Source organism: Ceratosolen solmsi, unplaced genomic scaffold (genome assembly GCF_000503995.2).
Source record: "Ceratosolen solmsi marchali unplaced genomic scaffold, CerSol_1.0 scaffold11, whole genome shotgun sequence".
NCBI lineage: Eukaryota > Metazoa > Arthropoda > Insecta > Hymenoptera > Agaonidae > Ceratosolen > Ceratosolen solmsi.
Genome location: NW_011948416.1, coordinates 10,186,346 through 10,210,721, shown reverse-complemented (window position 1 = coordinate 10,210,721; position 24,376 = coordinate 10,186,346). Strand labels below are relative to the sequence as shown.

Here is a 24,376-nt window from a genome sequence, read left to right as displayed (position 1 = left end):
TCCGCTCTCGGATATGGAATGGGGGACGAAACTCGTCGTCTTGTCCCGAGTGGGGGGCGCTAGTAAAGAATACACGGGCAAGTACGTTCGCAGCCTCCTCCTCCTTCACCACCTCCACTCCGTTGGCAATTGACAAGTTTGCCGGAGCACTTCCTGTGGAAATAGCGCCACGTAGCCCCACTACACGAGCGCACGCGAGAGCGGAATGCCTTCCTAGGTAGGAAAGGAAGCCAACTTCCTTCCTACGTCCGATGTTACGCCGCGCCATTTATATAATCCATCCTGTGACGTCAGTTTCGCTTAATTCATTCATTATTGCACTGCGAGGAGACTTCGTGTCTCTTTCTCATACACACGCTCGTGCGAGCGCGCACACATTCTATCTCTCTCTCTCTCTCTCTCTCTCTCTCTCTCTCTCGCTACTATGGAGCTTTACGCCTTCCGCTCGCAGCTTCCTCTCACTCTGACGGTAGTAAGCGCCCGTCTTTAATTTCAGGGCATTTACAGCTCTGAAATTGTTATGATGATCGTAAGAGTAATGGCTGCTGTTGCTGTTGCTGTGGCTGTGGCTGTTGCTGCCTCTGGTAAACGCGACCGACTTACTAGATAATTATACACGATAGTGTGCGGTATTGTGCGTATATTGACATCAAGATGTTTAAATAATCGGCTGTCGAATGAGTTAACAGATTTGCGCATTGCGCTTGAAATGCACTATTTTTCCATTCCTCCACAACCACCATACCGTCATCCCTTTTATTCCCATACCATCGAAGATCCAGCCGCTACATTTTTACATCTCATTTTTTTTTTTTTTTTTTTTTTTTTAAACAAAGTTAAAGGCACTGCCAGCTTTCACGCAAATATTTACTTTCGAGCATTACGAATCCGCGCATTTAATAGAATTAAAGCGCTGCGCTGCGCACTCCTCGCGCATGAAAGACTTCGAACGTTAAAAGTGTGTCGTGACTTTTCGTGCATTATAAACATTTATAAATATTAAAGCGAGCTGCCACGCTCTGGTTAACGATCATTCGGTCGACGTTCTTATCAATCAAAGTGATGCGCGGGCGAGCGTAGCATAGGTGTGGGCGAGCTGCGCACAAACTGATCTCACGTAGGAGGGCAGCGGTAATTGGAGATACACACGGATTAACAGCGGCGGACTTTGACGCTCAACCTGTTTCGTAATATAGAGCAGGAGGGAGAGATGCTGGAGTAGGAGATTTGCTTACCTATTGGAAAAGTCTCCGTTGGACAAATGGACTAGCAGCGCCTTAGCCGGGCGAGGGCAGCAGGGAAGGTCGTCGTTCATTCGCAGCGCTATCCCAGCCAATAAGGAAGAAGCCAATAAGGAGGCTTATGTGGAAAAAGCAGACAGGCGCGTCCGTATTTATAATCGCGACAATGCCCGGTAATCCGGAAAAGCGAGGAAGGGCTCCCGGAGCGCGTGGCCCGCTTTTTCCGCAGTCTGGGACGCGTCTGCGGGTCGACGTCCGGACGCGAGGCCAGGAATAGCGGCGGCGCCTACAATAGGCCCGACCGCCCGAAAATACGACGCCCCGACGTCCCGACGCCGAGGGATGCCTCGGATTTCGCCCACCCATTACACCCATTACCATGCGCCCTCGCGCCTTTTCAGGCTTTTCCTGTACACACTTATCTCTGGAGGCCGAATTGCGTGCCCCATAGGCTCCGTCGTAATGCTCAGGTTCGTCCGTCGTGGTGGGACGACGGCGTTTCACCAGCTTTTCCTTAAACTCGTCGCTTACGGGGAAGTTTCGGGGGAAGTCGAGCGCCAATCGGATATTGGATGAAAAGCGTGGCGCTAGGGTTTTGAAAGGATAGTCGAGCCGTAGAGTTGATTATTTTCCAGGGTGATGAATAATGAGCCGCTCAGCGTGAAATTAAAGAGTTTGTAAATGTCGAGAGGCAAATGTGAAAGTAGAGATAATTTTTTAAATGTTACTTTTCGTCGCTCCTCGTAAATAATCGCAGCTTTATCGTTGAAACAAATTACGATTAGAATACAATGTGCGCACGCGCATGCGTAACAGCCCCGGTTTGTTGTGTTAAAAGTTTATTTATTGCTTATTATGTTGATTAATGTTTAAGAGCGCAATTAACGCGCTCACAGAGCGCACACCAAATAAATTGTACGATTTATTATTTATAATATTATAATTCAAATTAATGCGAGGATAATGAAGCTGCAAGTTGCGTTAAACAAACGGCAATAAGTCACATTCACTGTTGTGCGTTTTAATTAAATTAATTTTCCAATTCGCACCTTAGTAGTAGTCTTTCCCATCAATTACATTCAATCACGATTACGCTCGGTACTTAATTAACAATTTGCATCTAAATGTATAACAATTCATTTTTACTTGGTCCAATTGTCTATCGCAGGATCAGACGAATAGCATTCATTATAAATACGTAGATGCGCTCTTGCAAAAAATGATTAATTATTAAACAAAATCGTAATAATACCGGTATTAATTATGTAAACGACAATGCCAATGAATTTTATCTAAAAAGCGTCGTTATTTTCCAAGTTTCTAGGCTATCTAGAAGTATGCTGTAATAAGTAAAACTTAATGTGTTATGTCATACATTGAGCTTAGCTGATTCATTATTAAAATGTATGTAACTTTTTTCGTAATAAGTTTCGGTGAAATTTGAAATTTGCATTTATCTTACGAAGATAGATAAAGTAGGACGATTTATTCATTTGCTAAATCGTACGCAAAAGAGCATATTCTAATTTTAATGCGAATCTCGTATTTAATAAATGAAAAAATTGTCGTACCAAAAATTCGTTTATAGAATATCATTTTTATATAAGATAAGATAACAATAAAAGCCTTTTCTCACACAACGTACACAACTGACAATTCACAATGTTTATGGCAATTGCACATTCGAGTGATGTTAAATTACTAACAAACATTTAATCGATGCTTTTCGAGCTGCGAACCAAAGAGTACAAATTTTCAACATTCTCTATACGTACGGGGATAGATTAATATTAATATTATTATTAATATTAATGGCTAATATTAATTAGCCGGCACCCTTATTATTCAATGAAATGGCAATTTAAGCTCGTGGACGTATAGGTTACGATGATAGTCAGACTAATGGAAATAAACTCGGCGATGGCTCGCGGCCTCCTAATCACGCTCGCATTACGTTCCTTTGCACCTTCCTCATCGCCGATCTCGTCCTTTTTCTCTCGCTCCTCGATCCTTCGTTAAGCATTTCAATTGCGTTTAACGGTTAATTACCGGTGATGTTGGAGCGATTGGCGGCCAAGATAATCCTCCTCCTTCTCACAGCGCCGAGACGAGAAAAAACGTTTCGCATGAGCACGCGCCGGGACATCCTCTATCTTTTCTCCTGATTTACGGCGCATAATGCAACCAAGAGTACACGTATTGGCTCACGCATACATGCAGGATCGAGCGCGCGTGCGGTAATTTTACGACGTGCCGGGCGCTTTTATCGGCAACTGGAGGCCGCCCTTCATAAAGAATTCATAACTAGCCGGAGGGAGAAACGAGTCATAGATGAGTAGTGTATACTCTCTTTGTGCTTGGAAAGTGGTGTTTGGTGTGTGTGTGTGTGTGTGTGTGTGTGTGTGTGTGTGTGTACAGCGCGTGCACCCAAGTTTGCGTGCGTATTGGTACGGGTCGATGTTCATTGCCACCGAAATCCATATAATAAACGCGGGCACACACCTGCCCTTGTTCCTATATAGGGTGCCTCTGAAGTATTTAACGAGTTTTGTCAAGGAGGTTGTTGAACGTATGTAGGGCCGGTACTTTATATTACGGTATATAAATTGCTGATATGCGTTTTCGAGGATCGCCTAATGTTATTATATGTACTTGATGTTAGTCGGTCTCTTTAGTACATCGCATTTTATTGGCTGCCCTGGGACCGGGGATCTCAGCTTGAAATGGATAGTTTTCTTCCTCGACCCTTTGTGAAAACCCATTTTTACGACTTACTTACACCATTTAAATTATTAACTAGCTCGGCTCTTAATTTATTATTTATGTAAACTTTTATTTATACATACGATGCACCAGATTTTAAAAAGTGTCCTCGTCTATTTACATGTTTTTTTTTTTTTTTCATTTTCTTTTTCTTTTTTCGTCTTCTCGGGCTGCTTATTAGAATTGTTGAATCCAGCAAGAGTATGATTTTTCCATATTGTTCGATTAAATTTTTATAGCCAGTTCGTGCACATAATATAGTATTTATTTATTTATTTATCATTATATAGATGTATGTATGTGTTCGTTCAATGATATTTCGAATGATAAACGTCAAGTGAGAGAAATTTTTCTTGAAAAATCGTTGCTTATGCATTATACGGTTTAAGAATTGTGCGATTTGAATAAGCTTTGATATTAATATATTTTAATGGGTAGGGCAAAAAAATGGTTCGTAGTGAAAAATGGCATTGGCGATAAGCTCGGTGAAGAATCTCAGCATGCGCGTGCCTTAGCGTAATATAAAAATCGTAGCTCATCATCATATTACATTTTAATTTACTACAATTAGCAAAAAAAAAAGTATCTCATAATCCTAATTGACGTATCTCATGGCATGGCGTGTGCGCGTTGCAAAATTCGTTCGGCAAGCGCTACTCGCTGCAAAATATAATTAAAATTCGATCGTTGCTGAAAAGAGAGGCAATCGATACAGTTGTTAAAATGCTAACTATAAGCTGCTCGATAAGCGAGACGCCGATAACCATTATAAATATGTGAAACCGCGAGGTGAATTTTCTAAACGATAATGAGAAAATGGAGCGATTTGTAATGGCCTTGAACGATGGGAAGTCTTTCATCTCGTTACATTAAATTATCTTACACATATGGCTGAAATATCGATTATTTCCGATCTGCGAGTCTCGGTGACTTAGGGAAGTTGAAATGAGCGTTTTATATTTAGATCAAGTCGGGAAACAATTGCAGATGAACTTTTGTAGCTGCCTCTTAAATGTCGGAAATCCATTTCAATACACTGGGATGTAAGATATACGAGAGCGCGCATTGGAAGCGGCTAATAATAAAACGTAAAAATAAAAGTAAAAAGGTGGATGTAGAGACAAGTTGCATCACGAGCTTTCTATCTATTATTCAGAAAAAGAAATCTCCTGACACATAACGGGCTTGGAAGTGCGATTGAACAAGTTGGATCAGCCCTCTTTTCTTTTATTTCTTCATCTCTTCCCCTTGGCCCTTGGTCCCGTACCCAATCCATCCCATACCCCCCCCCCCCCCCCCCCCCCCCAACCCCTGGCTGTCTATTTTTTCTTTAGGGCTGTGTGGTGCGCGTGCATCGAGAACTGGATCGAACGCGTCTTTCTTTCTTTTTGCGCTTCGCTTCCGCTCTGCTTCCTCTGCTATATAACAACGACCTTTGCTCCCGTTGTGTCGAAGTCTCTTGCAAGAGCTCCCCCCCTCGAGATAAAATCCACCATTAATCCCAGCGAATGCAAGCGCCTCATCTCCTTTATCTAACCGTGCGAGTTTTAACTTGCGTACGCACGCGGTCCTCGATATGCCCATGTGTAGCGACACGAGAGAGAGAGAGAGAGAGAGAGAGAGAGAGAGAGAACAGTTATAAAAAGAATATTCTAACATTGTTCCCAATGCCTAGCCAGTCACTTTTCATTTAGTAATTCGAACGGTTCTATCTCTATCTCTCTCTCTCTCTCTCTTTCTCTCTCTCTCTCTCTCTCTCTCTCTCTATCTGTCTATCTCTCTCTCCCCCAATTGTTCATCACGAGCATTCTGATAATTAATTTTGGTGGGGGGAGGTGGATCTAAGGCATTCTTATACTTATCAAAGTGCCTATTGTGCTGCACGTCCTCCTCTGGCGATCCTAAGCGTACAATCCTCTTCGTTATTTCGGATCAAATAACGAAACGCATTTTATAATAATTATACGCTCGAGAAAAACGATCGATTGCTTTAGATTGGCAATATAGCTGCGATTAAAATGTTTACTCTATTCGTTTTATTACGATCGATAATCATCGGCTAAATAAGTAAGTTGTCGCCTTGCGCGAGACATACACGAGTCAGTCATCAGTTCTCTGTACAGCGGAATCGTAAAAACTGTTCTCCTCTGATGCTACAAATTTCAATAATATTAATAAGACGTTGGCGTTCTCTCAACATTAAACTAATAATTGCCAAACGTTAAGTCCCATATAACGACGCGCGTAAACGCCGAGCAACAATAAACGGGAAAGCGAGTTCGAGAGGGTGGTAGCGATTGGTTGGAGCGTGAGAGAGAGGGAGAGAGTGAGAGTGAGAGTGAACGGACGAGCGGGATTTTTACGGGTTGGGGCGGTGAGGGGGAGCAGTGGGATAAGAAAAGAGGAACGGTGCGTGCGTCTTTAATTACAAAAGTTTCCCGAGAGCAGTCGCGCGCGTACGTATGTTGGTGCTGCGGGACGTGTGCGCCAGGAGGGGCAGGTGCAGAGGTCCCCACAACTCTTGGGGACGACATAAAGCCGTCGGGGGACAGCTGCTTATACATCCGCGCAATGGGCAAGCGCCAAAAAATGTGTATATACAACGGGCGAGCAAAACTCGTGTGCTCGCCTTCTCGCAAGAAGAGTGCCCCGAAAGAAAAGGAGACGGAGTCGTGGCCCCGCGGGCTGGAAGGACGACGGCGGGTAGGAGGAGGGGGAGAGAGCAGCGCGCGCCACCAAGGTAAACTTATAAGAGGTATAATGGGAGGCCGGAGCGGTACAGTGGGCCCTTTTTCGCGCAGGGCAGATGTATCGGAGACGCGTGGCCCGAACCCCCTCCCCAATGCTTCCTTCCTGCTCGCCGCCTTGTTACGTGTCTTCTTTTTATTCCTTACTTCCTTTGCAGAGCTTCTCTCTCTTTCTCTCTCTCTCTCTCTCTCTCTCTCTCTCACACACACACACACATGTACTCTCGTGCATCCGTCTTTTTTCTATCAAACTGGCGAGCGAGTATCACGCCAATGAGAGCGCAATCCGCGCATGGAGTATAAATACGTCGACTGGGTGCGCGGCATTGTACGCACGTCTCGTAGAGAACGTGTATGACGTGTTTTGTTCGTACAGTGGATACGCAGAAAATCGTCGTCGTCGTCGTCGTCGTCGTCGTCAATGTTGGCATTTTTGTTGTAGACACCGCAGTTTGACGCGGGATTTTCTAAACGCTTAATCGCGACCCGTTGGGGTAATTCTCTTACGCTCCTTTATGCCGAGATGCGCACGCGTCTGCGCGGTTATCGCCAGTGAGACGTTTCTGTTGGATGTCTTTGGAGGGAACCGAGATGATGGTTCGAGGGAAAATTGAGTCGTTGTAGTTCCGCGAACTCTCGCTTTTCATGTGCGAGAACATTATTTTGCTCTTTCGGTTGCCGGGTGATATTCTGGTCGTCGCATTATTGAATGATCTATTTATTACCATCGATCGTTAATTATTTATTGTGTTGCAGCAAGTTATATAAAAGTTCGACTCGCGCATTAATCGTGTAAACGTCTGCGTGAAAATGTGTCACCGATAATGGAAGGGACCCGAGAGTGTAATTACTTCACGTTCCCAGGTATGTTTCGGAAAAGAGGAAAGACCGACCGTAGACGGCATTAAACGAAAAACCGGAGAATGAAGAAATTTTCTATTTCGAAGAACAATCTTGAAAGGCATCGATCGCGATAAATTTTGAACAAATTATCAGGAAAATTCTAAGCATCTTATTATCACAGGCGGCTGGAGCTCTTGTTGTAAAGGTCCATCTACATCATAAAATCCATCAAATCAATTATTCTTATGGTAGTAAAATTTGGTGTAATAATAAGTGTACGCTATCTCCTCTTCCCTCCCCCCTTCACCCATATAATATAAAGCCACTCTAAAGCCAACAAATACTCGAAAAATCTGTCCCACCCTGTGTAGACCCCTCTCTCCTCCTCTACCATCTCCTCACCCGCTCTCTCTTCCACCTTCTCCTCCTCCTAAAACACACTATGCTAAGACGTAAAAAAGATGAAGCAGAAGGGTCCTTGGATGAGCTCGGTAAGCATGAAATCGATCACGATAAAACTCGAACGCGCGCTCGTGAGACGACGAAGCGAGAAAGAGAAGACGAGGATACCCCGGGAAAAGACGCTGTACTCCTCTCCTCGGTGCCACGGCCCTCCAAAAATATGCACAAATCCAAGTGCCACGAGGATTACGCCGTTGGCTATGCGCAAGCGCTCCCGTTTCTCTCTCTCTCTCTCTCTCTCTCTCTCTTTCTCCCTCCGAAATAAGTGACCCTCTTCTCCCTCCCCACCACCTCTCCTATATTTACCCTCGGACTCTGCCAGCTGCTCGTTAGAGCGCCGCCGTCGATTCGGGCGGCGGCGACCGCGACGTCCACGTTCCTCTTTCCCCGGCCGGGGCCTCACTTCCTCGCCGAGTGTCGCTTCCGCGTGTGCCGTCCGTCTACTCCGCCGCTTCACACACCCCACGACGAGGAGGGGGTGAACGGTAGTTGGTAGGCGTGAGGGTGGCTAGATAAGCCCCAACGAGCAACGAGAGTGAAATTTATCGTTCGGTCGTCGTGTGTGCTGCTGGTGGAGTCGTTGACAAGGCGAACGAGTGCGAGCCTTTTCACTCTCTCTCTCTCTCTCTTTTTTTTTTTTTTTTTTTTTTTTTTTTTTTTTTTTGTTACATTTTAGTTACGACGCCGCCAGGTTAATAAATACCTTAGTCGATTATTCAGCTGATGTTTCTCGATTTTTTGACTTTGCCTTCGGCAGCAATTGTGGAGATTGCAAGCCCACCTGCGGTTGAGAACGAAAGCTTTTAACAGGGAGCAAAGGTAGTCAAGTTTTTCGAGGTAGTAGTAATTATTCTATAAGTAATTCATAATGCATACCAACATTCCGCTACGAAATATCTTTGCTTTTTCTATTTATTTTCTTATTTATCTTTTCTTTTTCCAGACATTTTGTTAAAAATCGCTGGCTTCGATTGTAGCCTGCGAGCCATAAGAGAACAGTTACTTTTTACGGTTTGATTACTTATTACTGTAATTTACATTGTAGTAATTGTAAGCCATAAAACGATATTTTATTCGTATAGTCAGTTCCGGAACGTCATCATCATACTCTTTGATGATTGATTCGTTTTATTGTTTAAGCATACTTTGTATTTTAAACGATGATTCTTTTAAGTTGATGACTTATAAATGTTGTTGGAGTTGATTTAAATTGTCGCATTAATTTGACGGAGCTCGGGGGCTCTTAATAATAGCGCCGCGCCATCCTTAAAATAACTTAGCGCCAGGTCTTTTATCCTGAGGAAGACGCCGAGGTGACGCGTAATCTCGATGAAATTATAACTGCCGGTTGGAGCACCGGGCGAGAAAAATTGTCGCGCTCTCGGATGCCATTGAGCAGGGAAAGCTCTCAAGCTAGATTTAACGGGGGCGTTGGGGCGGCGAAAAATCATGCGCGGGACAAAAAGTCGACGACCGCTGGATACTCGGGTTGTTCGTGGAGTGCCGAGAGCGAAATAAAGGATGTGAAAGTCAATGGCGACGGATCGGATTAGCCGGGCGCGTCTTCTTAACCCCTTGAGAGACCTCGGGGGACGTGAACGGCAAACTCGATTGCGTCGCACGGGAAATTATTCGCGCGCCATCCAGATTGCGCCTAGTTTGCCGTCGTGGTTGGAATAATTATTTTCGCTGCCCTTTCCCCCTTCCGTAGCCATAATTATATAGACACGTCGCCCTCGTCGTCGACGTGCCACGTGTACATACTTATTCGTAGCGAGTAAGCTCGAAAATAATTCATTCGTCTATTTCTCTCTCTCTCTCTCTCTCTCTCTCTCTGTTCATTTATATTTTATCGTCGGTCGGTGGCGAGTGCGACTTCTCTTGTGCATATTGCGAAACGGTACGGAAGACAACGTGAAAGTGGATGAATTAGCTAATGCGCGACTTTTTCCTCCCTCCACGTCCCTTTTCGTCCCTCCTATCTCTCGTGCTGATGGATGCTTTTTTATTTCTGTTACAGAGGCAGACCTGTTGAATGTCTATGAAATTTGATCAAAGGAATAGTCGGCGACTCTGATGAACGGGTGAGTAGTGCGTATAGTCGATTATTATAAATAGACCACTTTGGACTTTTTGCTTTAATGAATTTCTCTAACTGTGACAAAAGTCTACAGTGGTAGCAATAGCGTTTGGGCTTCATCATGGGCATTCGTCCATTTGTATGGGCATTATCATTTAGCGCACGTTTCAAATGCGAGTTAGCCGAAGGGAGAAAAAAATACGAGTAATTACGTAGGCGTTTGACGACCTTTCGACTCCCTTCTTAGTCGAATTATCGAATAATCGTCGGACAAATTGCAACTATGATTAATAAATTAATAGATTTTGCCCTACGTGAGATCGGTGAAGCCCCGGAAGCTTATCGACTAGTCTTGCGACTGTACAAGAGCAATGGCCTTGGCTTAAATAACTGTATAGGGTTCACCCACGTCACCCATCTTTGCGCACGCCTTATCAGTCGACGGCTAAAGGTCCTCGCGAGCGCGCGTAGAACCGATGAGAACCGCTGCAACTCGTGCGACTTTTTCAGCCAACTTGGTCTCACGCCGAGTTCTGGCCCGTTGCATCGCGCACTGCGCGCATATTGCGTAGATCGAGCGGTGTGCATGTTGGAGGAGTATCCTGAGTACACCGCCCGTACGCGTGCGCGTTAAAGCACCAATCGACTTGATCTTTCAAAAATCTTTTGTCGACATATTTCGAATTTCTAATTTTCGTGATGCTCGAAATTCCATTTTAAAGACTTGCCGCGAACACGCTTTATAGGGGTTGGGATATCGAATACCACAATCTACGATGGACCAAAATCTCCATTTATGATGATTGTACGTACGTAGCTCGTACCGAGCTCGTACATTATTCAAACAAATAACATAATCGGTTGCTCGTTTAAAAGAACTCTCAGTCATGTACTAAGAGATAAGATCGCGCCAAACGAGAGAGTATGATAATGCTAGACGACTAACGATTAGCAAAGTGCATTACTCGTAAGCCGGTAGTATCTTCGTAATATCCAATTGGCCCTATAACTATACGATGCAACAAATAATGAAAGAGAAGCAGAAAAAGCTCGTATAATTTCGCGAGCAAAGTCCCGCGGAGCGCGACAGTCACTGGTGCGTTAAAATCGGCAAGGGGCGACGCCCCCAATGGCAAAACGTCGGCGCCGTTCGAGCGCCAACGCGGCGTCTATACGAAAATCCAAACGCATCTATTAGTCGTGGCTCGGAGTTTGTGTGTGTGTGTGTGTGAGAGAGAGAGAGAGAGAGAGAGACATGGAGAGAGAGACCAGTTGCTGCTAAGAGCCTTCCTTCCTACGGGGCAAAATGAAAAAATAAGAAGAGCGACGCTGCCGTAATTCCACATTCGTTAGCTCAGCAGGTTGCAATTTAAGTGAGGGGGATAGGCAGTCTGGTATCCCGTGAAAATTGCCGACAATGTAGTATGTTCGGCAGAGGGGCGTGTAAGTGCGAGTCTCGGATGATAAAAAGGCGGGCGGAGGGGAGGGGAGGAGAATCGAGCTTCCCAGCTGAATTTGAATACGCGGCGCAGCCGGAACTAGTGCAGTTCGCTCCCGGGAGTTCCGCCACTGCGCTCGGACTTGGAAAAAAAAAAAACAAAAAAATAAAACAACAAAAAAGGGAGGGGGCGGGAAGCCAAACCAAACCGCACCAGGTCTATCGCGGCCTTTATTCTCGGCTCGGACGCCCGCGCCACAGGGGAAGTACGCTAAAGGAACTCGGTGGGGATTTTCCGCTCCGCACCCCCGGCTAGACGCCCTCACTTTCACAAATCCGTAGCTTCTCCAGTACATTCTTATTTTTTTGTCACGTCTGGCCGCTGCCGCCGCCGGCGCTGCTGCTGCGGACCCTTTACGGGGCAATGAGAAACGGAGGATCTACGGGATCGCGGCCGTTCGAGCGCGACACGTTGGCCACGGCGACGAGATCTCCGGGCCTCGTAGATCTGTGACGAGATCGAAATCTCGCTTACGAGTGAGGAGTTTTTCCGTAATGCCGACCTCGGGGCAGTTCCCCTCGGTCCAGTAAGAGGAATTGTAGTTTTCCTTGGGGCTTCCATCGCTACACTGAATATGGGAATTTCTAGGCTGATTTGGATTTTTTGTTGAAAATGGACATAAATAAGCTTGGCCGTATTTTATAGACTTCGTTTGTGATGTATGTGTGGTGCATTAGAGCGTAAGTTAGTTGGGCAGGGACTTTCAACCAAAGATTAGATTAGATAATTACTTCGATTTATTTATGTTTCGAATTGAAATTTAAACTTTTTTTTAATACGGGCGCTAATCCGCAATGGTTTTTCAGATTGGAGGTAAAGTCTACGGTTTTTCACGTTGTTGGCTCGTTGCATAATAATTTGCAAAATTTTTTATGGTAACCATTACAATGGAATACGTTATCGAACATCCACTTGTGATGAAGTATGGACCATGTTAGGTGCATGGATTGTGACGGTGGGAGGGGGGGGGGACGTTCGCCTTGAAGAGATAATAACCTTTCTGTGATTTTCCAAGACCTTCGGTAAAAAAATTCCCGTACTTTTATTTCTCATTTTTCTTCTTCTTTTCTTTTGATGTTTTTTCTTCTTAAATCACGCTTATTAGCTCGGTAAGGGCAGATCGAGGATAGGCTTTTGCCGATTCCTAAAACTGGTAAAAAAACAACATCGATACAGGAAGCTGGGAAGGGGGAGCTAAAATACAATACAATTTCTCAGTACACAGTTTCCAATTTACCATCGGCTTGGAATCTCCGTTTGTCCCGCCCATCGTCATGAACAGCGGACGGCGGAACCGTTTGATAGTCGAACGATTAAAAAGAAAAGCCTATAATGGGAAATCAGATACCTGGGCTCGAAATGCCCATTAGCGGGGGTAACGAGAGTAAGTGCTGCGTGAGTAAGGCCCCGTTTTTCCAGGTGCTGCTGACTTTTAGCGCAGCCCTTGAACCATTCGGCAACGATAAAGTTCAAATCCTCGGTTAGTCAAACGCGCGAGACCGGGAATTTTATATGGGTCGCATTCCATTGCGAAATTTGACCTTCATCTCTCTCTCCCCCTCTCTCTCACTCTCTCTCTCTCACTCTCTCTCTCTCTCTCTTTCTCTTTCTCCCTCCCTCCCGCCCTCCGTCCCTCCCTATCTCCCTCCCTATCTCCCACTCCTTTTTCTTACTCCCAGAAAAGACGGCTTATGTAAAAGGCCAACACGTCGTCGGTAAGGAGGTTCCAAGCTCCCGTTGTTATCGGCGACATTATTCGGCCGCCTTACTATGGCCGAATGCCGAATTGCTATTCGTCCATTAGTGTGTGACGATAAATCTGTGGAATGAATATACGTACCGATGAATAGAACGATAAGCTCATTGTGCGTGGAAAATCAAAAGTGATTGGGAGCAAGCCGGGGACCGAAATCCAATAGCCAACCTCATGTTCTGACCTTCATTTATTCACTTAAACATTGAGTGTTATCATGTCGTACTTGACACCAGGCTACTGAAATCATGGATTAATACACGTTTTATAGCACACAATTTTTTTTTCCTACACCGTGCAAAGTCATATGTCATTAAATTAATAAAATGCCGAACCGAATATTATCACCATCCGAAAATTTTTTACTTTAAAATATTATAAAAAGAGTATAAGAAATATGTATTAGATATGAATCACATGGAAAGGCAGAATATTTCTTTACAACAAAATAAATGAATATTATTACGTCCACGAGCGTCAATCGTATTCTCAGTTTCTTGATCAAATACGTGTGGTTACGTTGAATGACTAAAAATTGTTGGGTTCCCTATTGTACATCAGCAAGTCATTAATGGTTTATCAATAGTTTTTGTCTAGATCTTACATAAGCGATTATCATGACGTGCAACATTATGGAGATTTAAATAAATAATAAAACATTGGTATTTTAAATTCTTACTACATTTGATTACTTATATGAGCTACACTCACGAGTTATTATTGAATGATATTTAAAAAATTCATACAATTGTAATGGATTAATGGTATTGTATGGTAGTGTATTCATCCTTTTATTGCTATTTTTTTATTTTTTTGTTTTGTTTTAAGGAAAAGTATAGAATCTAGGATTTTTTTTTTCGATCGATTCATAACTCAAATGTTGACAACTATCACAATTTAATCGCAAGTTCATCGAACTTTATCGAGAACTTTATTTTCATTATCTTTGCATTTATACTTAATGTAGACTTTGTTTTGTAATATAAATAGTCTTTTATTTATATGAAATACTAAAACAATTTATTATATTTAAATTATATGTAAATAGCGATTTATTCTTTAACAAAAATTAATAAATAAATAAACTTCTATCTTATTAATTCAATATAGATGACACCCTTAGAAAGAAATTATTTTTAATCTTGATTTTTGTATTTAATGAAATTTTCATATTTACCAAATTTTTTTGTTCAACTTTCTATTAAAAATGCTTCTGTTTAAGAGGGAACTATCACGCGAAAACATGACTTTTCAACTCTACAAGTTTGCCATATGCCTAGTTACTATTCACTACCTTTTCACTTTTCACTTTAAATATTTTTTTTTTTACTCGAAACCATATTTTCACTCCAAACTCCAAAATATAAAGCGGCTAAGGATTTTATAGTTCAATTATATGTTACAATTACTTTATTATTTTTTCGAATAGAGTTATTTTAGCGCAAAATTACGAGCTTAGGCGGAACCATAAGTAACTTAATGTCGAAAGGGCATCTTAACAAATTTTTGTAATTAATTTTTTATCTGTTTGCATAATAATAATAATAATAATAATAATAACCATAATAATACGTTCAAAGAAAGATCTTATTGTTGCAGGCTAATGCGAATGGAGCGTTAAATCAAAAATTTTATTTTATTTTATTTTTTTTTATTTTTTTTGAACAAATAATATTTACATTAAATAATCTTGTAGATTATGCACGTGCCATTAATCTCGAGCAAATGAGCCTTGAAAACTAAATATTCTTCATAATTATGCCACATGACACCTTTTTGTTGTTACGAAACATTATTATTATGAAATCTTCCTCTCTCTTTCTATGACATTTGCTCCTCTATGAAGCTGTTGTCAGTTGAATTTATTGTGCCAACCGAAGCCTGAACGAGAGGATGAACCCTATTATTTAATTTATTATTATTAATAATTTTTTTTTGTTGCAAAACCGGAATTCCCGGTTTAAAAAAAAATGGTTTTCGTAAATTTAGCTCTTTTTTTTTTAATCGGGTTTCTATTTGTTTGAAAAATGTAAAGGTGTTCGTTTCAATATGCGATGCATAAAAATGTTAATACAATATGTGGCGCCGATATATTTCACGTTACATTCGTATAACAAATTCAATAAGAAGCATAACTCAACTTGTAATATAACTTCTACAATATATATATATATATATTATATGCATTTTTCCATTAACATAGAAAAAAAATTTTAATTTTCTGAAAATCCTAAATGATTTCTCTCGTGGAATTTCAAATGTCTTCCATCGAATAACATTGATGGCCGTCTATAGACTTTTTACTGGGTATAGACGAGCGCATATAGTTGGAAAAGTAAAGAATACAGAGTCATCGAGTACCATACGAAGTATCTACAAAATTGATATTCAATCAAAGTCAATTTTTTGTATTTACTATAGTATATATCGATTTGACTGAATTTTACACCAAAGCAAGGAGATTGAAAGTAATAATCGTCGACCGTTCGCTACAAGTATTTCAAGATCTAACGAACAAATCGTTTGTGTACGATTGTACAAATAATATGAGGCGCATTATTCCTACGATAATAAACGTCAATTGTTCCAAATGCATGAAATAAATATGAAGGCATACATCCGTAGTTAATTGCAAGCTTTTGAGAGTGGAAAATTTGTATTTAACATAGTCCCACTCGGCATAGAAAGTGTGGGATTTGAATGCCAAAAGCATGGAAGATCCAATAATTATGTCTACGTAACATCAAAAACCAACGATAAATAGTTTTCTTCTTATTCATTAATTTTTTGTTTATTATCTATATATATATATATATATATATATATATATATATATATATGTATGAATATGTAATTTACAATTAAATTAAATTGACACACCGACGATTTATGATTATAGCCCAGGGGCAGGATGCAAATCGAGGAGAAGAATCAGGACGAAAGAAGGAATTTAAGCGAGCGATGAAACGTAGTAAAACTGTCTGTGGGTCGAGGTACGCTGGGCGGTGAACCGTTATCGCGCTTTCACGAAATCGTTAATAATCGACGAGAAAGGAGAAGCAGCAAATAAAAGCGCGTGGAGCAAGGGACGCCAGAACGTCCACGTGGCCCGTAAATTTTTTTCATCTCCTACAAAGGGACGCCGCGCGCGCGCCCGCCACCCCGCTTTAGCGCCATTAAAATATGATAATTCGCCGATAATACGTGGCCTTGGTGAATAATGCCGCGCCAAGAGGTGTGTTCACTATGTCATTGTCAATGGTCGAGTGAGGATCGAATTATAAATTATGGATAAGGCCGGCCGTTGCCACTCGTGCCGCCCGATTTTTCAATCTCTGTCGGATTGAAGATGCCCCCACGCAACCGCTCCCCTCAACCCTCCTCGTCCCTCTTCCGTGAGAAAAATACCGCGCCTCCTGTAAATCAGTTCCAACCTCGAGATTCTATCTAGAATTGTATCGCCACGGCCGGCTGACGGGATGATAAGGGGAATGTCATGGTCGCTTCATTTACATTTTTCATCCTCGGCGTGGCTGGTCAGCCCTTACCGACGAGACCGGCTGTTGCGCCGTTCGACGAAACGGTTGCCACGACTCGTGTCCGTCACATTTTTCCGGCCGAGCCTACTGGACGTTAATGCACACCGCGATCCCTCGGAGCCTTAGCGACGCGCAATCATCTACCGGTAAGGCCAGCTTTTTTCCCCCCGTCGCTTTTATCGTTCGGTAACGAGGAGGAAACCATAAAGAAAGCTATTGTGCGCGCGCCCGATCTACCTCGGCAATTCTCGTTGACTGCTGCGACTCGGCCAAATTGAAAAATCATAATAACACCGGCGAGCAGAAAGCCGCTCATAAACGTTGAAGATTCGTTGAAATAGTTGGTCACTTCGTTGGAAAAACGATCGCGTAGGCCAGTGCAGAAGGCCACTCGTACTCCACACGCACTCGGGACAGAAATTTTTTCTTCCACTGCGTCTTCGTCGTCGTCGTCGTCGTCGTCTTCGTCGTCGTCGTCGTCGTGCTCGGCTCGTAAAGTCGAGAGACGTTCGCCCTCGACTTTGGAAAAAAAAACGCTAGCGCATTTTTCCGCCTCCCTTTGCCGATTTATCCCTGCACGGAATGCTTAACAACCTTTTTATTATCATCGTGCGCCACTGCCGCCGAGGCATAATGACTCATCGACGACGAAGATTTATGCAACTATGCCGCGCCGCCATCACTGGAGTCGAGCATATCGTCCTTGAATCGTGCATCGGCGGGGTCCTCGGTGTCGCGTCGCCTTAGTTTTGCCCGTGAGCGTCGATCGCGATTGAATTGTCTTGTCCCGAGCGATACGACGATCTCCTCTCTTGGACGCTATTTTACGCGTAAAAAAGCGTTATGGTGCTTGGTAATTGGCAAGAATTCACGTTACACGTGCGTCGTAACCTCGACCTGGTGTTTATCGATACACAGAGCCGAGTAACGATCGGTAAATGTTAAATGTTGTGTCGGTCTTACGCATTTTAATCAATGCATTGGCAAGATGGGGTGGGAGCCCGAAGTGGTTGCACATTTTTGGCGAATCCGCGTCTATTTCCAGCGAGGGCCACACGCGTGAGAACGTAGTAGCGTATTGTTATGAATGTATGAGGATAAAGTTGGCGTAATATGTCACGTGGAGAGCAATTCTCAACGCTTCGATGGGAGGGAGGATTGTCAAACTCGGAGGAAGAAGATGAAGAAAAAGTCGATACGTCGTGGTAGGAGCGACCGATTAAAAAAAAGAAAAAAGAAAAAATCCACATTTCTCGTGAACGTCGCAAAAATGTCCCATTCTTTTTCCACCGTCACTTTCCTCGTCTCCCAATTCTCCAATTCTCCATTGAGCCACCAGTTATGCTTAGCATTTAAGAGCCAATGATCTTTATGCAAATACTTGCGCCTACTGGCCAACAGCGATTCAAAAATCGAGTGTGCAAAAGTATTGGCGTCCCACGGACTACTTACTCCGACATTACATCAATAAGGCTCATGACAAAGGGCTGCTGTATAATTGAGGTTGTAGGTTGAGGCCGGAATTGAATAATTGGCGAGCCTCGTTTTCCCGTTCGTTAAAATTAAGAGATTCGTGGTCTAGTGATTTTTTTTTTTTTTTTCAAGAACCGCAGCCTCTCTCTCTCTCTCTCTCTCTCTCTCTCTTCCGTTAGAAATCGCTACTCGTAGCGAATACGTAGCAAAGCGCCATTCCTACCTTCGTTATTCACGACGGGCCGAATCGCCAGTCCAGTGTCGCCCTTGAACCGTACACTACCAACGGCCTAACGACCGTCGTGACTCGATGGTGCGACCATTGCCAAATTGCTCGTCGAGTGAAAGTGCGAGCAACAACTGTGGTTGGTTGGATGGGTGGGTGGGTGGTGAGTGGACGATGCCGAGTTACCGAGCCGATAAGGGAGAGACGTATGGTAGCGTGAATGGTGGGGGAAGGGGGAGGGGGATGGTCCAGGGCCGAAAAAGAAAGTCGTCGGTGTCAATTTGCCTGGCTTAAAATTCCCGGGAGCGGGGCTGGCTGCTACTTTCACTCCTGCTGGAGCGTCGACGGCCCACTTGGCTGCGTTTACTCCCGTGCGCGCGACCGCATTCCGATGGACCCCGAGACGCCCGCGACAAGTGTGCGAGTGCGCCTCTCCCTCTCTCTCTTCCTCCTTAACTCCTTGACTCCTTAACTCCTTAACTCCTTACGTTCGTTACTTCGCTCGTCCCTTCATTCTTAGTGATTCGCCACCGATGAGGCGGCAGCGCCGTGGGCGTCTTTCATATGTCTCGCTCGGGTTTGGTCGGCGATATATACGGGCGAGGGGGCCCCGATGTAGGCCGTCGAGACTTGCCAAGGGTCTTATTAGTCGGCCCTGAACGTTACGAAAACACACCCAACTCCATTCCCGTTCGTTGTTGGGGCTTGTTAAATGAAAAGTTGACTGACCCAATTGACGCTCGTTCGAACCTGAGGTCATACATAATGCATGCATTGTTGGTTAGTTGCTGCGCTACGCCATATTTACATTATTCCACGTTACTTTATAATGCTCGGTGAGTTGGGGAGAGGTGAGTGGTGAGAGGAGAGAGGAGAGAGGAGAGAGGAGAGAGGAGAGAGGAGACAGAGAGAGAGAGAGAGAGAGAGAGAGCGAGTGAAAGTGCCGAAGTTATTATAATTACCGTGCGATCGTCAAGAATTTGTGACTTTTTCATCTCGTTGCTCGCACCGATCCTCCGGACGCTCGAGCACCCAACGCTTTGTACCTGCGGGCAAAAATTCTTTTACCGCGGATAATCAGATTACTTCAAGACGTATCTTCGATAAAGTGAGCATGATTCGCGTCGTGCCGACGAATTCTATCACGATGTCGAGTTTGCGTTTAGTTCATTTCTCGCTTTTTTCTTTTTATTCTTTCTCATTTCTTCGCTTCCACTCCACGGCCTCTTTAACGGGCCAACCAATGGAATGTGCACTAGGTAGTGGTCCGAGGTAGAAGGTGTTCCATATGCCGTTGGTTTATTAAATTGCTCGTTTCGTCCCAAATGACGTTTTCTATTTGAGTTTGTTAATGATGGTCACGTTTTACGATATCGATCGTTTGGGCCGGATATCCGGAGTCGAATAATTGTTGAAATTACATTGACCTTAATGGTCATTCTTTATGTCCAAAGGTCCGAAAATTCTTGACCTTGACAAGTCGTTATCTGCAAATGCTTGCTTGACGATTACTTTTATTTTTTCATAGCGGCATATCATAACCCATGTATGGTTGATTAAATTTATCCTAAACTCTCTTAAATAATTATAAATTCCCATGATTACTTAATACAATAATAATTTGTTTGTTCTACAATAGGGGCAAGTATTGAGAAAAACAAAAATGTCTTTGTTCTGTACTTTCATTAGCATTCACTTAATTCGGATAATCACTTAGGCCTGATAAATGAAAAGTTTGACCTAATTATATGATAAGGGAAGTGTAATTTGTATATGAGAGAGTCAACAAATAAATATTACAATTACATCCTTCGATTGTGAAAATTGATTGGGGAAGTAAGTTCAGTACGTTGATATCAATTGAAATTGAAATTGAAATGTAATTGACACGAGCCTATTGTTATATTTTCGGTATTCGTGCGTAAATCGTTTCGTCGCATTAATGAAAATGAAATATCCGAATAATGATTATGTGTAAGCTGACTTATTTGAACATGCCGATGTAAAATTAAATTGCATTTATATGCTTTATCAATGCTTCAATGACGAGGGAAACTTTTTTGAAAAGGCATTCGTTCGCCTCATTACTAATACGTTAATTAAATATTAAGCGAGAGAGATTTTATTGCTCAGGAGTAATCGCGCGTTCTCGTCATGTTTAAGTTGTCAAATTCTCCGGGCTTTATCTTCAATACCAGGAAGTTTCAAGTTAATCGGATTATATCTGACGTACTTGCAGGAATTGAAAATACTCTTCCGAATGTTTTCGATTGGAATCTAATAACTTTGCATATATTTTACCGAAATTGAAATATTAAAATGTGATTGTTATTCATCATTGTTTTTTTCATTTTGATCTGGATATAAGAGAGCAATTTTAAATTCAATATAAAATAGTTAGATTTGGTAGTCTAGCGAGTTGTTTCGAACTTAACTTTATGCTTCAAAATCGTTGAAAGAGGCACATTTTTTGTCCCGCAAAGCTTACTTTTGAACGCTAAACTATGCAATTCATTAAATTTACAGTACTTTATTTAATATGAGCCGAACCTTAGTACTTTCTTATGTATAAATAATATTCCAAAAATCATTGAATCATCAATGAAATAGTTGAATTAATAGTGTTAAGAGAAGGACAGCTTTTTATTATCAAACATCAGTCCCGATAAAACCAAATGCTACAAGTGTATTAAAGACAATATATATTAATATTATATTTTATAAGATTGATTATTTCCCGCTATACCAAACATTTTCGATACCTGAAATTTTCTGTTCCTATTAGGTATGCCAATAAGATTAACAAAAATTCTTTTTTTTATCTTTTTTTTTTCAATATTCGGCATTTAGTTCTTCTCTCTTATACAAAAATATAACGCCGGTATATGTAATGATTCTTCGAATCTTTGTTATTCTCCGTCGCCTTGTTCTTGCATTCGCATAAGTTTAAGAATCGAGAGAGACGGAGGAAGAGAGAGATAGATAGATAGATAGATAGAGAGAGAGAGAGAGAGAGAGAGAGAAAGAGAGAGAGAGAGGTAGAGAACTGGACTGGTACCTGCATTCCATTCCCACTGGTCCCGTAGGTCCTTGTATAGGTAGCTACACACTCCCTCTTGCGCTCCGTTCATCTCTCTCTCTCTCTCTCTCTCTCTCTCTCTCTCTCTCTCTTCCTTACTAGCATTTACTTAATCGTCAAACGACCGCAAGTCCGCCAATGGACTCGGCAAGATCCCTTCTCATTCTCTCTCACTCTTTGCTCGCTCGCGCCTCTTTTATCCTACTCTCCACATCTTCTTCTTCTTTATTCTTTTTTTGACTAAAGATCTTTTACGCGCGAGCTTTTTCTCGGAAAACGAGAAACGCGATTCCATTATTTAACCGTTTGGAGGCGGCGGTGGCTGTTGTACCCAGGAGAGCCTTCCACTACTGCCGCGTCCTCCGCTCGTCTACGTATTATATTCAAAGTCTCGCGCCGACTCTTTATCTGCCCGAGCATATAGGGTTATAGGGCAGACATAAAGGGGCCCAGGGTCGCTCCTTCGCATCGGCCTTATCCCTTTTCGTTTGTTCTTCCTCGCCCACACCGACCACAGACCTCCTTTCACGGCGACTCGCTGGCAAGACTGATTTACGGGATGATAAAGTTGGCGCTTCCTCCCTCGCCCGCTTCCTCTTATTCTTCCCCTCATTCACGCGCAACATTACCGACCGCGCCGTCCATTATTCGCCCTAGAAGTTCCTCCTAAAGACGAACTTCTTCTGCCATTAGTTTTTATTATCGCGCTTAAAGATTGGCGGCTTTGGTCGCCGCCGCCGATGGCTTGAGATCGACCGCGCGCCGTTGTCGCAAGGACAAAGTCGTTCCGCTCAATCTCGCCAATGGCAAAATTGAATTTAAACGGACGCGATCAGAGGCACTTGGAGCATAACCTACGAAGCGGACAATTTCATTAATGATAACGATCAGATAGCGTGTTACTTTCTCTCTCTCTCTCTCTCTCTCTCTCTCTCTCTCTTTCACTCTCACTCTATACAGTAGCTCGAGCGCGCGCGAATAAACCACATTGGAAATTGGTAGTCGACGGAGAGACGACGGAGCCCTCGAGCATTAAAGACGACAATGGCGCTTTCGCGGGTGTGCGAAATAAAATAGCCGTAAGGACCCGGGAATTCATTGGAGCGCCGCTTCTATTCCCGGAGCCGCTCGTGACCGCGCGCCGAGCCTGACTAATTATGCGCAGGATCCCGCGATCGTGTATTTATTTTCGGCACCCCGACTATCGCTACCAACGACTCCCGCGCCTATATCTGGGCCAATCTTCGGCCGCCCCCGTGTCTTAGGCCTCGTCTCCCCTCCCCCAACCCCCAACCCCCAACCCCGGGCCATTTACCGTGCACGGGACAATCAACCGGCAGACGTGGAATGCGTGCGAGATTTATCGGCCGCTGTCGCCGATGATTGATGGCTCGTGAGTTTCCGAGCGACTACTCGGTAAATTTAGAGCGAACTTTTCGCGGCAACGAAATTAGAGCCGATTTTGCCGGTTCCGCGTGTATTCGCGGATAAGCGAGGGAGGGACGGCCCTTGTCGTTTAAGAATAACAATAATTGTCATTAGCGAGACGTAAATGCGAAGCCGCGAAAGTTTTAGAGGTTCGATAAAAGCGTTGCGTGTGTGTGCGCGTGCGTGCGTGCGTGCGTGCGTGCGTGCGTGCGTGCGCGTGTGTTACGTCAATAATAAGCAATAAATTTAACGATTGATTTATTTTGCAGCGGCTGCGCTCGTCTTGCCAAAATGAAATTTAACGTTCATCGGAATTATGGAGAATGCGGCGCGCGTTGCGTTGCAAATCAATGATCAGTGGGGCGATAAATGTGCATTGCCATCGTGGTTCATCGATGAGCGTTACAATATTGAACGAACGCTTTCACTACCTGGCAATAAAAAGGCTTTCAAAGTCCAAAATAGTTGAGCGAGCAACAGAAGAAGAAGAAGAAAAAGAAGAAGAAATGGAAAATCTCATCATCCTAACTGCCATGAAATGATTAATGATTCGAGGCGCGCGGATCTTCACCATATCTTCCATTGTCAGCTAAGAGAAGCGATATCGCTACTTTATAACTGCTTTGTAATGATATACATATATATCGATCGGAAATGCTTAACTTCCGTTGCAATTGTCGTTAATGTGACGAAACGTGGGTGTACGTTATTAGCTTTACGTTCATAATACGAGAATTTTTCCTTGGCTAAAGCAGCTGCTACATTAGATAGTCGAGAGAAGTGATTTTCATTTAATGGAGTCGAAATTCATTTGCCGACTTAAAGCTAGTTTTAAACTGTAAATGCCGTTCTATTTATTTAGTTGTGGTGGGGCATTTCTAGTAATAGATAAAACTTGAACGAGGCCGAGAAATTCACACTTGCCAATGTAACGAAGACGTTTAACGCGAGAGCTTAAAATCCAATTGTCAATACTGTAAAACAGGTTTACCATGTAAGTGGCGCGATAACGAGCCCGATGATTTTTAAAGACATTGTAAAAGGAATAATTAGTCGCCTACAAATACGTGCACTAAGCGAAATTTGTCAAGCGTAAGCAAAGAATAATGGATAAGATTCTCTCTGTAAGGCAATTCATCGTCAAAGGGCAGAAGGAATTTTCTAAATAGCCACACCGACTGGCCGGCCATCTCTGCAGAAAAAGCATCTCGTCCAAAGGGATTTCTTCTCTGCACACGCGTAA

At 43.1% G+C, this 24,376-nt stretch overlaps 1 long non-coding RNA gene across 1 annotated transcript in view; it reads left to right on the top strand.

Moving 5' to 3' along the window:
* Positions 1–23,501, top strand: part of LOC105359315 (uncharacterized) — a 45,382-nt gene extending 21,881 nt beyond the window's left edge. Inside the window, exons 2-3 of the long non-coding RNA XR_912764.1 lie at positions 10,077–10,140; positions 23,403–23,501. This is a non-coding gene — a long non-coding RNA (uncharacterized LOC105359315). The remainder of the gene's footprint in view (positions 1–10,076; positions 10,141–23,402) is intronic.
* Positions 23,502–24,376: the final 875 nt, after the last annotated feature.